Source organism: Cetorhinus maximus, chromosome 24 (assembly GCF_964194155.1).
Source record: "Cetorhinus maximus chromosome 24, sCetMax3.hap1.1, whole genome shotgun sequence".
Classification (NCBI taxonomy): domain Eukaryota; kingdom Metazoa; phylum Chordata; class Chondrichthyes; order Lamniformes; family Cetorhinidae; genus Cetorhinus; species Cetorhinus maximus.
Window position 1 is genome coordinate 31994223 of NC_135902.1, and position 13963 is coordinate 32008185.

Genomic DNA, 13963 nt, shown 5'->3' on the forward strand with positions numbered 1-13963 from the left:
TGAAGTGAAAAATGAGGCAGAACAAGGTTCCACTAGGATTCCACCCCTTAGTCACCCTTACAAAAAGTTTGAATGCAAGGGAATGACAAATCTTTCACCTGCTCCTCCACATCAGAGCATGTGTCTGCACAAGTTGCTGGGTGACTCTTGCAATTCTGCCCATCACACTACTGGTAAGCATCAAGGGAACCCGCTCCAGCTGAGGGTTGTTGTGAATTTCTCTAGGGCCCCTGGACAGCCCCCAACTCCTCAGCATCAAAAGGTGATCGATCCAAGAGAGAACCAATGAACTTCAAACAAAAATTCTCCAATAGTTCCCATGGGAGCTGAAGATCTTTGAAAGGGCTTTGTTCACAGAGCCCTTTCCTGGTCTCCTTTGTTTGGGCAGAGTGGCATGGCAGCACGCCAACCTTGCTGTGACAAATTACTGCAATGGCCTTGGTGCAGGTGGCTAACCCTGATAAATAGATAGCCTAATGGAATTGAGATGGGGTGCATAGCTCATCACAGGTAGTTGGGGGTTCTGCTGCACCACACATGCATCATCAGTGAGGAACCTACTGAGTTCTCTTCTTTTTTTGCTTCATTTAAAAATATGTTGCACTGAATTTTGCTTCATGCATTCATCTTTTTTGCTATATAGCCTGTTGTTTCTGCATTTTCTTGCCAATGCTTTCCTTCATTATTCTGGGTTGCTACTGGCACTTAACTCCATAGCAAGTGGCAAAGAGGGATATTCCTTTGGAGGTCCCCAACATGCTGCATGATTTAGATGAGGAAGAGGGTGGGCTATTAGGAGCCCGCGATTGCAGGTGCAACAACCCCGAAGCATTGACCTGAAACTGTCATCACGTTGTGACTTACTTTTATACAGCTCTGACACCTTAGACATATCAGAGGAGTCCTATCTTCACTGACTTTGCTGCAGCAGATTGCCTGCCCAGAGCTATACCTTCTACTGCAGTATTACCTGCAGTCAGCATTTGCAACAAGGGATATCCCTTTCCACAGAGAAGATGATTTCATGTCACTGCATCCTTCCGATCCACCACAGGGGACACCTGCCACATCTTGCTGTCTGCTGGACACTCTATCAAACAAGCGACAAGACAATGTTTGCAACTGGCAATACATCCACCACTTTTCCTATGGAAATGCGACAGTAGATGGACAGATCACATGGCTTTCACTGGGTAGCAAAGCTCCCTCACATACAGGGAATTATAAATGGCACACACGCACATCGGGGCTCTGCACATTAATCCCATGGCCTACATGGACAGAAAGAATTTCCACCTAGTTACTGTTTGGTTGGTATTTGACCATAGAAACATGATTATACATGCTAGTGGTCATTATCCAGGAAGCCATGATGTCATTGCTGTATGTCATCCAAGGAGATGAATTATTCAACGGAATCGCTGGGTGTATGCCTCTTAGAAGACATGGGCTGCCCTTTGCATCCATGGCCTTTGAGCCCACTGACATCCCTCTAATAGCAGAGGAGCACCTTTGCCTGGACAATAGCATCTGTTATACCTCCGCCACCTTCACTTTCCAGAATCGTATGCCAAGCAGCCTTGTCACAATTAAAGAATGCATACAAAAGAGGACTGATTTTGTACAATGTTTTAAAGAGCCTGGGACAGATCCCAGATTAAGTTTGTGTCATGGTCGACGGCACAAGAATTCAAATATAGCTGGGAATTATGGGTACCTTGTCTTTCTTCCTAATGACAAACTTCTTCCCAATTTTAATGCAGGTACAAGGTACCTGGGTTTCTGCATTGATTCAGTTGTCAACCTTCATCCATGAAGGTTCTACTGTGCTTTTACCGCAACATGGCCTTTCAGCCCAAATTAGGGCCACTCTCCTGTAACAAGGCCTTAAACCCAAAAGCACCAAAAGTCACATTGCCCTCATGTGACTCCCACACCACGGTGAACAATTAGTCAACTGATCTGCGGTTACCACAACTTCCTCGTTAATGAGAATGTGGCCCTCAATAGTCACTGTCTCATAGTATTTTCTGTTGTCCAGCCAAGTACTCTGTCATGAAGATGTGCTTTATGCCAAATAATGATTTTAATCCACCAGCTGGAAACATGAATTGAACTTTTAAAAAGCAGACTTTTTAAAACACAGACTTAAGTGATTTGAACTCACATCCAAGGTGGCTACCTAATTTGCATTGCTGTGTATTCCATATTCCAACCCCATTGAGATGGAAACGGCATGCCTGCAAAAACCCATCGAAGACAATGACCTCAGAAGAATGTGAATGAATCATATTTCCAATTCCATTAGCACAATGTCCAGAATGTCAACTGGGTGGAGACAAACCCCATCAAACCTAATCACTTGAACAATGGGACCCTGGCTAAGAGGGGGAATTCCCAGACTTGAGCTAATCAATTGGAATACATGATCATGTTTGAATTACTGGTCAGATGACAAGCCAACCCTTTGTATGTTTAAACACGTTTTCTCAACAGAACTGTGGATGAGCAGCTGAGAAGCTGAGAGAGATCCTTCCCTCTCTCTCTCCACCCAACTTACTAGTTTTTGGACCTGGTCTGCTATTGTTTGACTCTCACTCCATGTGCAGCAGACAGAGATTTTAAATAATGAACTCAACTCCACAGCTGTTTCTCCAGAAGATCATCCATCTGCAATTTTAAACCACCTCGACGCTCAAAGCAGAAGACTACCGAGTGAAAGCAGCAAGCCCACTGGATTCAGCCTGAAGCAAGCGTGTCACCAGACTACAGGCTGTGAAATCCTTTTAAGTTTTATAGATTCTAATTTGGCCAACCTATCCCCCTCCAGTCTGTAATTTGTATTCGCGAGCATGTGACTTCGAGTGTATATGTGAGTGTGTGTATGTATGTGCGTGAAATTCGAAGTGTATTTTATTATTTTACTAAGATGGTTTAAGTATAATGAAGTTAACTTCTTTCTTTATTAAAATCAAGAAAATCTGTCTTATTGGTTCTTCTATGACCACAGTGTGTAAATAGTTCAGTACTCATTGAATTGGCAAGTATATCCTTTTCAAATAAAAAAACCTGTTGCAGTCAAGCTAGGAGAGGGCAAAGAGGGAAGCCATTTGACCTGTGCTCACCTGGTCGTAGCAATACAAAAGACCAAGTACTCTGTGTAAACTTTACAACTATTAGTTGGCCTATTCAAATTAGCAATCAGCCTCCCACAGGAAATCAGGTACAGTTCGCCCTCTGAGCTGCAATGCAGTTGATACTGTGACTTGGTTTTGTTCAATGCCATTATTAGAAAATCAGCACTTCAATCTCAATACTCCCCATCACCTTCATTGTCTTCATAATAGCTTTTTTATGAGTTGAGAAAGAAATGACTTCAGTTTGCTGGAAAGAAAACGAGTGAAATGGAATTATTTTATCATGCATCTTGGAACTGCTCAAACATTTTGGCATAGTACACATAATTAGAGCACTAATTGGATTAAAAAAATCTTCATTATCCAATATATCCTCCAACAGCTACCATTGAAAAATAATATTAGTGGGAAGCAATGAAAGGAATCCAGTTGATGTTTGTGGCAATTGGAAGATGTATGCTCATTCCTAGTGGACATGAAGTCCACAGTGTAGAATTATCTCTCATTCAGAACTCAATTAGAAATTGGAAAATGTAACACGAATGCAGCAGGCGTCCTCTATCTAAAACTGGTGCTGAGAAAAACTATTGGTACAAAGTATACCAAGTTTTCTATTTGACAGTGTTGTGCCTGAACTGGGAGGTTTGATGCTGACACCAGGTATTCCATTCTCCAAGCATTGACATCCCTCACATTGATGATCGCAAAAATTCACACGTAAAAAGATTTGTAAAACTCTTTGGAGAATAGACATTTAATCTGAGAAATACTGAACTCTTCCATTTCTGAAGGTCTAAGATGAAAATACTAATATTAAATGCCATATATAAGTGTGAAAGAAAATGATTTTTCCCATTGCCTATCGAGATTTAATAAAATGCATTACATATTCTCACACTTATAATATTAAGAATAATTCCAATTATGAAAACAGAAAGTGACAGTCACTATATATACTCTGCAATGTCTTAAAAATCTTCTACTATAACCACGACATTCTTCCTTTATAACCAATCATCTTTTGTAGATATGCCGGGAAACCTAACTAATTGAAAGGATGTGAGGATACACTGCATGTGTATTTAAATTATCTTAATTGTGTCTTATATTCTGTGTTCTGTCCTGGGCTATGTCTTTTTTGTGTAACATATACTACACAATAGAATTATAATTATTTAAAAAAACGTGCTCCCATTCACATTTCCTTCTCTGTTTTAGGCTCACACCATCCCTTGGCAGTGAGGTAACCAGCTACCAAGCTACTGTCTTATTTTCTTGAGACTTTGTGTACACAGTCTGGGATGGCACCCAGTGATTTTCTTCTCTCTTCTTGAAACGAGAGACAGCAAATAATCTGTTAGTTCCCTCTTGGTGGTATGGCACAGAGCAGGAATACTGCTGTGTCTTGTCCTGTATCCCATTATTCTGTGACAGAGTGTTGGAGCACCACTGCACTTTATTATATTCTGTAGTTTCTTATGAGTTAGTATAAGTAGGCTACACAGGTATTTGAACTATGGAGCTAGTAACATGGGGGTAAGATTGTGACAGTGGTAATGCTGCTCTTTGTTGCAGTGCTGTGCATCTACTTTGCGATATGAGGTCTGCTCACAATACAATATTGTAGTGCAGCCAATGTATGACATACAGGGAGTGCATCAGGATTAAAAGGTTTGCTAAGCAGTGTGAACCAACCCTAAAAGGCTGCCGGTCATCCTTAATCCTGCTATTTTAGAAAGAGGAGGAATGGCTGGATTAAGTTGTTGAAGAGGAAGGCCTCTATTCCAGGACTGAACTTTGGGGTTTCTGGTGTAGGAGGTCTTGCAGAAAAGGTTGGTCCTTTTTGGAGCAAAGAAACATCATCCACTTAAGATCAGCAGGACAGCAGGATGGTGATGACTGAAAGTGACAATGAGCAAGTGAGGACAGAATTGTTTTCCAGAGGCCTGTCAAGGTAAATGCATTCACACATTATTAAGTTCACAGTCTCACCTTTCTAAATTCCAGGTAGGCCCATATTTTAGCAAGGTATTCTACATCGCTGCCATGCCAACATAATTGGTTCTTGACTCAACAGATATGCCAACAACAAACAGCAAGCATATCATCAAACCAGGATTCTGGCATACTGCACGTTAACACTTAACTTATCAGGTCGCTGCTCTATTGGTCAAACATCTCCATTCATATTCCTTATTCCAACCTTTCCCCCTTTTCTTTCTGTTTCTAGAAAGAAGCCTCAGAAAGTTCAACTCATCTAAATCTTTGACTCATTTGGAGAAGGTGCTGCTGTGTGTAGACAATAGAGAGAATATAGAGGAGTGAGGCTTCCCTTTAGATCATACCATAGATATGATAGATGATATCGTCTTTAGCTTTTCTTTCTTTGTCTCCTTACTCACTTGCCCACACGCACACTCAGACATGCAGTGCAGTTACACCATCAAGAATGCCCCATGTAAGTTGTCTTTCACCGAGTGCTGGGCTCCCAACATTCTAAAACATGTTCTATGTGTCTGAGGAGGTGGATGGAGCTCAATGTTTGGAATTGACCAAGCAGCTTCTGTGTTATTCATTCTTACTGTACCAAACGCCACCACAGCTGCAAACACTCTATAGGAGTTACGCAGTGAATTACAGCAGGGAGCACTTGATGAAGCACAGAACACAGTCAGAAAGAAAACAAATAATTTACATTTAAATAGTGACCTTCACAGCCTCAGAATGTCACAAAGCACTTTACAGTAAATGTAGTACTTTTCAAGTGTAGTCACTGTTGTAATGTAGGAAGTGTGGCAGCCAATTTGTGCATAGCAAGCTCCCAAAAACTGCAATGAGCAGATAACTTGTCTTGGGTGATATTGCTTCAGGGATAAGTATTGGCACAGGACACTGGAGATAACTCCCCTATTCTTCTTTGAAATAGTGTCATGAGTTCTTTAGCGTCCACCTGAGAGGACAGATTGAGGGCAGGTTTAGTGTCTCATCTGAAAGACAAGCAGAAATAAGCACATGTGGAATTGAGGCAGTTGCCGCCTTCTGAGTGAAGGACTAATTCAAGGATTTCATCGCCAACCTATCTGTTGTAGAAATACCTTCCACAATTGCTTTGTCAGAATGGAGCCCGTTCATGATGGCAAAGTCTTATTTCCACCATGCATTGTGGCAGTATCATTGTGGGGTAGACTAAGGATTGATCTAGCGGCCCAAAACCGGGCATCCATGAGGCACTACACATCACCAGCACTACAAAGCACTACAATCTGAAATGTCATAGCCCAGAAAATACCTCACTCTTCAAACATCATCAAACCCAGATATAGTCACAGTTTTGATGTGAATTGTAGAAGAGCACGTCAGGAACCTGGCCTACCTTAGAGTGAGGTCTAAACCTAATACAGCTTCTACATAGGGCTATCTGTATGCTAAACATCAAAAACAACAGGCTATTGACAAAGCAAATAAATCAAAGTAAAACAGCAAATCAAGGATCATATTGGATAACCAGGAGACCACTAGAAGAAGGAAGTACCATCTTTATGGGTCTTTATATCTTAAAGTAAGGCAAAAGGTTAGTATGGGGATATCTTTTGGCTCCTAATTACAGGTGTCCCCTATCAGTGGTTGAGATTGATTCTTCTTCACCATGACATATGACAATGGCAATTTGTAGGACAAAGCTGTATATGACAGAGTATACTGCAGTATTGCAGCATCCCTCATTCAAGCTGACTCTGATGTTGCCAAAGTTATATGAACTTGGGTTTTAGCATCCTGACATCAACTGCACCGATATGTTGGTAACTGTCCTTGTATTTTTCTTAACCTGTTGCTGAAGGTGGAATGGCGGGTAAAAAGTAGTTAATAAGGCACTTGTGATCCTGGGATTTATAAAGAGAGGTGCAGAGTTATGATGAACATTCGTAAGACACAGGATCGGTCTCAATTGGAGTATTGTGTTCAAATTTGGGCAACAGACTTTCAGAAGGATATAAAGCCTTTAAAGAGAGTGCAGAAAAGATTTACGTGACTGGTTCCAAGGATGCTGGACTTTGGTCATGTGGATAGATTGGAGAAGCTGGGGCTGTTCTATTTCGAGAAGAGAAGGTTGAGAGGAGATTTGATAGAGGTGTTCAAAATCATGAGGGGTCTGGGCAGAATAGATAAAGAGAAACTGTTCCCTTTGGCAGAAGTTTCAAGAACCGGAGGACACAGATTTAAGGTGAAGGCAAAAGAACCAACAACAACATGAGGAAAGCTTCTTTTATGCAGCGAGTGGTTAGAATCTGGAATGCACTGTCTGAGAATGTGGTGAAGGCAGATTCAATTGTGGCTTTGGTTACAATTCCTGTAGAAATCAATAAACTTAAAAGAAATGAACAAATGACCCCGACTGGAGGAACTGATGACCAAGACTTCACGTTTTAAATTTTTACCATAACAATCAAACCCAAAATTAACAAAAATTAAGCATGCATTAACAGACAAATGATATTTCAATAGAAACGATGAATTTCACTTTAAATAGTTGATACAATAAAGATAGCACTCACAAATTTCTTGGTATCACTCCTACCGCATACTTGTGGCACCACTTGCAGTCTCAAAGTCCTTTAATCTCTGCCTCCTGCACAGAGGGTGTCTCACTTTTCCCACTCACTGGATTGGCCCTCAAGTTGCTTTCACCGGCAGCTCTAATCCATCCCCGGATATGATTAACACCAAAAAGTGCACTTCTATGAACCCTCTCTCCCTCGGGTCACAACAGTCCTGATGGCAAACCTTTCCATAGTTCCTTTTCAACTGACCAACCAACAAGACTCTGGTTCAAGGTCTGGTCTTCTCTGGTAAAAAACACCCAGCTCCTTTACGCACCTGAGCCATTCACATCACTTATAGGTTTCAGTCCCTTTTAGTTAGCTTGCACTTTGCTTCACAAGAGCTCCTGTTTGTCCTCTTTTCTGCTGAACAGAAAACTGTCTTTTTCCCTAGAGAACTCAACTTGCTTCTCCTGAACACCCAAGAGTTCTGTGTGTTCTTCTGCAGTACAACAGGCAAAAACCCAATACTTCCAATTAGCTTCCATTTGACTTTTTTGGTTACCTAGCTTTTATTTCCATAGTAACCTCAATTCACCATGTCATCTCTCAGAATTGACCTCACAGCCAGGAATTCCAGTTATACCCCCCCTCCCTTTCCTGAAGCTTCGCTTCACTTTGGATAAGGGAATATCTCAAAAGTGCAAGCTTCTTACAAACTGCAGAGTTCATTATACTTTCAAAAGGGAATTGGATAAGCACCTGAGGGGAAATGAATTGCAGTGCTAAGGGGAAAGTGTGAGGGAGTGGAATGAGCTAAATTGCTCTTGTGGTGCAGGCCTGATAGCTGACTGGCCTCCTTTTGCACTACAACTATTCAATGATCCTAAAGTCTAAACTCTGTGTCTCAACAAAGCCATAAGTAAATGTTCCAGTACACATCCACGTGAAAAATAATGAAATGCCTATGCCAACTGCACGATCTGTGTTGGATTGCAGGTTTTGAGAGTTATCAGGTATTTCCTGCTGTTTCTTTTGATTAACCAGTGGCATAAAATTTCAAGGCGGGAGTTACCTGGGCAGCCACTGAACAAGTGATCCTTGTCCTCATAATCCTCGGAAATCTTCCTGTATCAGCAGGTCTGGAAAAGATAATGATGTGAATGAGTGAAGGTGTGGAAAGCAGGTGACTTCGCATGCTCAAGATGCCTCTGGCCAGACCTAACCATACACTGAAGGAGTGGTCCTTGTATGAACACCACCAAAGTCTGCTTGCAAAAGACTGTGTGGTCCTGTTACTGCTTCTGCGATAAGCCACTGCCCCTGCAGCCTGGGCTCTATACGCAGGTGATAGTGTATGGTCTGCTCCACAGAAAGATTTCCAAGGATATGGGGTAAGGCAAGAATGCGGATCTGAGATTGAAGTTTAATCATGATTGTGTTGATTGATGGAGCAGGCTTGGCTGGAGGGTGGTGGGGGCGGGGCGGGGGTGGGGTGGTCGGGGACACACACAGGGCCTACTTCTATTTTTTATTCTTCCATGGGATATGGGCGTCAGTGGCAAGGCCAGCATTTGTTAACCAAATGGGCAGCTTGCTGGGTCATATCAGAGAGGAGTTTAGAGGAAGTTGTTGTAGGCCTGGAGTCACATATAGGCCTTATCAGATGAAGGACATCAGTGAGCCAGGTTGGTTTTTTACAGCAATGAATGACAGTTTCATGGATTTCATTTCCAGAATTATTGAATTTTTAAAATTGAATTCAAATGCCACCAGATGCCATGGTGGGATTTGAACCCATATCTCCAGGGCATTAGCCTGGACCTCTGGATTATGAGCACAGTGACATTACCACTATATCACCACCTCTGCTTCTATTGTCTATGTTCCAGTGAGGTAGCTATAGGTGTAGGCTCTGTACAACGGCCATCTCCCCAGTGAACTGGGAGAGGCAAAAGTGCTGATGGTTCCAGTTTTGGGAAAGTTTGTAAAATCTCCGGTAGTGGAAGAGAAAAAAACAATTGGCGATTTGCTCTGTCAAAATACAGCTATCAAAATATTAACTTAACTTTGGGACTTACCACTGAGTGCCATTTGACATAAACACTAAACAACCTGCTGAGGCTGCATTATCAGTAGTTCCATGATGAGCCCAAATGCCTACAATGCTGTCGGCACACTTTGTCTGCATCAGTATTCATATGAGTAAGTGGCACTCAATGTGCATTAATCTACCAGGAACCAAACATTGTATGTTTGCATAAACATAATGTTGCATAAATTTTATGCATACACATATTATTCTCTCAAAGATACCCATCTCTTTTAGATAAATGCAATTCATTTTGGATAAATGCAATTCATTTTGGAACTATGAGCGTCTAAAATGCTATGATAATCATTCTACATCAAGTTTACTTTCAGGTAGAAAGTAGGAAACAATGGAAGGAATTTTTTTTTGGAGCTCCTCCTCTCAATGTATCCTCCAGCCTTTCTGATAACGAGAATTAATTTTAAGGAAGCTGATACACAGGTTTTAAAGGCAGAAAGCATTTTTGTTAGATGTTCAACAACAACCTGATTGTTTGGGGGTGTGAGGTTGGGGAGTTGGTACAATGTTATTATCATTGGTAGAAACCTGGCTTCAGTTTGGGAACATTTTCACTGCCGTCCCCATCCTTTCATTTATCAAGGTGTCAAACCAGTGGGTTCTGTGTAGTGAAAATCTGTGGTCGTCAGCTCTTTTCTCTGCCGCACTCCTGCCTATTTACATTGATGACTGGCTTCGCCTCTTGTCACTGAAGTAGAAAGCTGCCGCAGATTTTTATATCGAGTTTGTAGCTCTAATAAAGGATTGTAATAGTGCAGGTAATAAAGCAGGCAGTCAGGCATTCCAAGGAATAAATAGACATAGCCTGGCAGTGACTGGCTTTGAGGAAGCAGGAAAATTAGAGGAATAGGCCAATTCAAAGGGAAAGAACTGATTGAATTTGCAACTGCGAAACACACCAGATATTTAAAAGGATATACATGAGAATTTGCACCTGTTCAGAAATAAGATGCCCTGGTAAAATATCACTTATTTCATCTTAGAGCAACTGGGGTTTTACACCTTAAGAAAAATGGCTTTTAACCATTTGAGACCTGATTGATTTACATCGCTCCACAGGGTTATAGCCTCATGTCATACAGTAATATCCTGACTGAATTATGCCTTATCTAGGAAAAGGTGCTTACTGTAGGCATTTAAACGCATGGTATTATAGTATGAAGAAGTGAAATTGGAAAAAATATTACCGATCAAATGTAATCTAGAAGTGAACTTCGATTTTTGAGAACTGAAAAAATGAAAACCAGTCTTTCTCCCCCCAGTTTTACTTAATATTGTTCCCACCAGAAAGTACATTGGAGTAATTTGTTCTTTAGTGACTTACACTTAAATGCAGAACCCATGTGGGAAGCTGATTTACCTTTTATACATAGTAGAACTGAATGAGTGATGCACATTAAAGGACTCTTCCTCATTCATGTTAACCAGGCTACAATACTGGCAGATACAGATGACACTGCTCACACACTCAAACTCTGCACACACACTCACACACACAGAATGCTCACACTCACACACACGCATGCTGCTCACATATGCACATGCACTGCTCTCACACATACACACTGCTCACATATGCACGCTGCTCTCACACACACACACACACTATTCACACTCACACACTGCTCACAGACACACACTCTGCTCACAGAACACACTGCTCACAAACACATATACACACACTGCTCACAGACACACACACTTCTCACAGACACATACACACACAATGCTCACACAAACACTTCTCACACACACACTGTTCACAGACTTGACACGGTTAACACTCACACACTGTTCACACACATACACACTGCTCACACACTGCTCACACACATGCACTGCACGCACACATTACTCACACTGCTCACACTCACTCACATGCTGCTCACACGCTCACACTGCCCTCAAACACACATTACTCACTGCTCTCACACACACACATTACTCATACTGCTCACACTCACACACTACGCACACACTCACACTGCCTTGGACACACACTGCCCGCACAAACACACACTGCTCACTCATACACACTGCTCTCACACACAAACTGCTCTCATGGCTCTCACGCACACACACGCACACACACACTGCTCTCACACACATGCTGCTCTCACACTCACACCATTCACACACACTACTCACACGCAAACTGCTCTCACACACTGCTCACAAACACATGTGCACATACACGACTCATTCACACAGTTCTCACACTCATGCACTGTTCACAAACATACTTCTCTCACACACGTGCAAACACACTACTCACACACACACTGCTCACACTCACGCACAGTTCACACACACAAACACACATCACACACACTGCTCACACACACAAAAACACACATTACTCACACACACACTGCTCACACTCACACTGCTCACACTCACATGCTGCTCTCACACTCACACTGCCCTCACACACACATTATTCACGGCTCTCTCACACACACACTACTCACACTGCCCGCACATACACACACTGCTCACTCACACACAATGCTCTCACACACATGCTGCTCTCACACTCACACCATTCACACACACTACTCATACGCAAACTGCTCACACATGCTGCTCACACACACTGCTCACAAACACACATTTACACACACAACTCATTCACACACTTCTCACACTCATGCACTGTTCACAAACATACTTCTCTCACACATGTGCACACACACTACTCACACACACACACTGCTCACACTCACGCATTGTTCACACACACACACTACTCACATACACTCACACTGCTCACACACACAAAAACACACATCTCACACACACAGCTCTCATACACACCCTCACACTGCTCACACACATGCACACTGCTCACACACATGCATGCTGCTCATACACACTGCTCACACACATGCACACACTAACACACACACTGTTCACACACACACTGCTCCCACATGCTCACACACTGCTCACACACATTCTGCTCACACACATGCACACACACACACACTGCCCACACTCACGCACTGTTCACACGCACAAACTCTGCTCTCACACACAAACTCTGCTCACACGTATACATACACATACACACACATACTGCTCACAGAAACACACACTCCTCACACACACACACACTAACACACACTACGCACACCCTGCTCACATGCACACACGCTGCTGAAGCTCACACAAACTCTGCTCACACATATACATACACACACACACATACACATACACACACACACTGCTCACAGACACACACACTCCTCACACACTGCTCACAGACACACACACTCCTCACACACTGCTCACACGCACACATGCTGCTCAAGCTCAGACACAGCTGACACATTCTGCACACACACACGTGCATGCACACACACAAACACACACGCATACGCAAACACACACACTGCTCACACTGTTATGGACAGGAGGGGGTTTAATTTAGAACAGTCCTGCACTCAATCGGTTTTGGAGTGAACCAGTCCTCTATTAATAACCCCACAACAAACTTGAAATAAGGTAAAGTAAGAGGGGTAGTTTATTTTACACACACAAACACAGGAAAGGAGGTTTGTAACATCTGTCCTTTTTTGCATTCATACAGCAAAAGGGGGATAAGGCAAAGAAAGGGGTATAATAAAAATGAGAATTATGTTTTCACAAGAGTCCATAATGTCCAACGGCGCATTTGTTCAGGGGTTAGCAGGTTGAAAGTGTCGCGGGGTGATCTGCTTTTCCAGAAGCGATGCCTTCCACGATAGAAGAAGGCATGTAGAGATGAATTACTCTTCTAGGCATGGATGCAGAAGTTCAGATGTTCCAGGAGTACACAGAGTAGACGAATGCCAGGTAATTTAAAACCGAGACAGAGCCCTGTATCTATTGCTGCCCCATTGGTGGGAGATAGCTGTGATAATCTGATGTGTAATATACCTTTGAAAAGAACGTTATAATAGGAGATCACATGATCTTATTATCCAATGACAGAGTAGTGCGGCTTACCTTAGTAGTCTGTAGTCAGTGGTCAGTAGTGAGTAGTCTAAAGTGTCTGTAATGTAGAGACAGGGCTTTATTTGTAAGTACACAAGTGTAGCTGCTGAGTTCCTTTGTAAATAAATAGAATATGTTCCACATAAGAACTGTTTGCTGATCTGCTATGTCTATGGCACCAGCTCGGTCATCCTGAAACA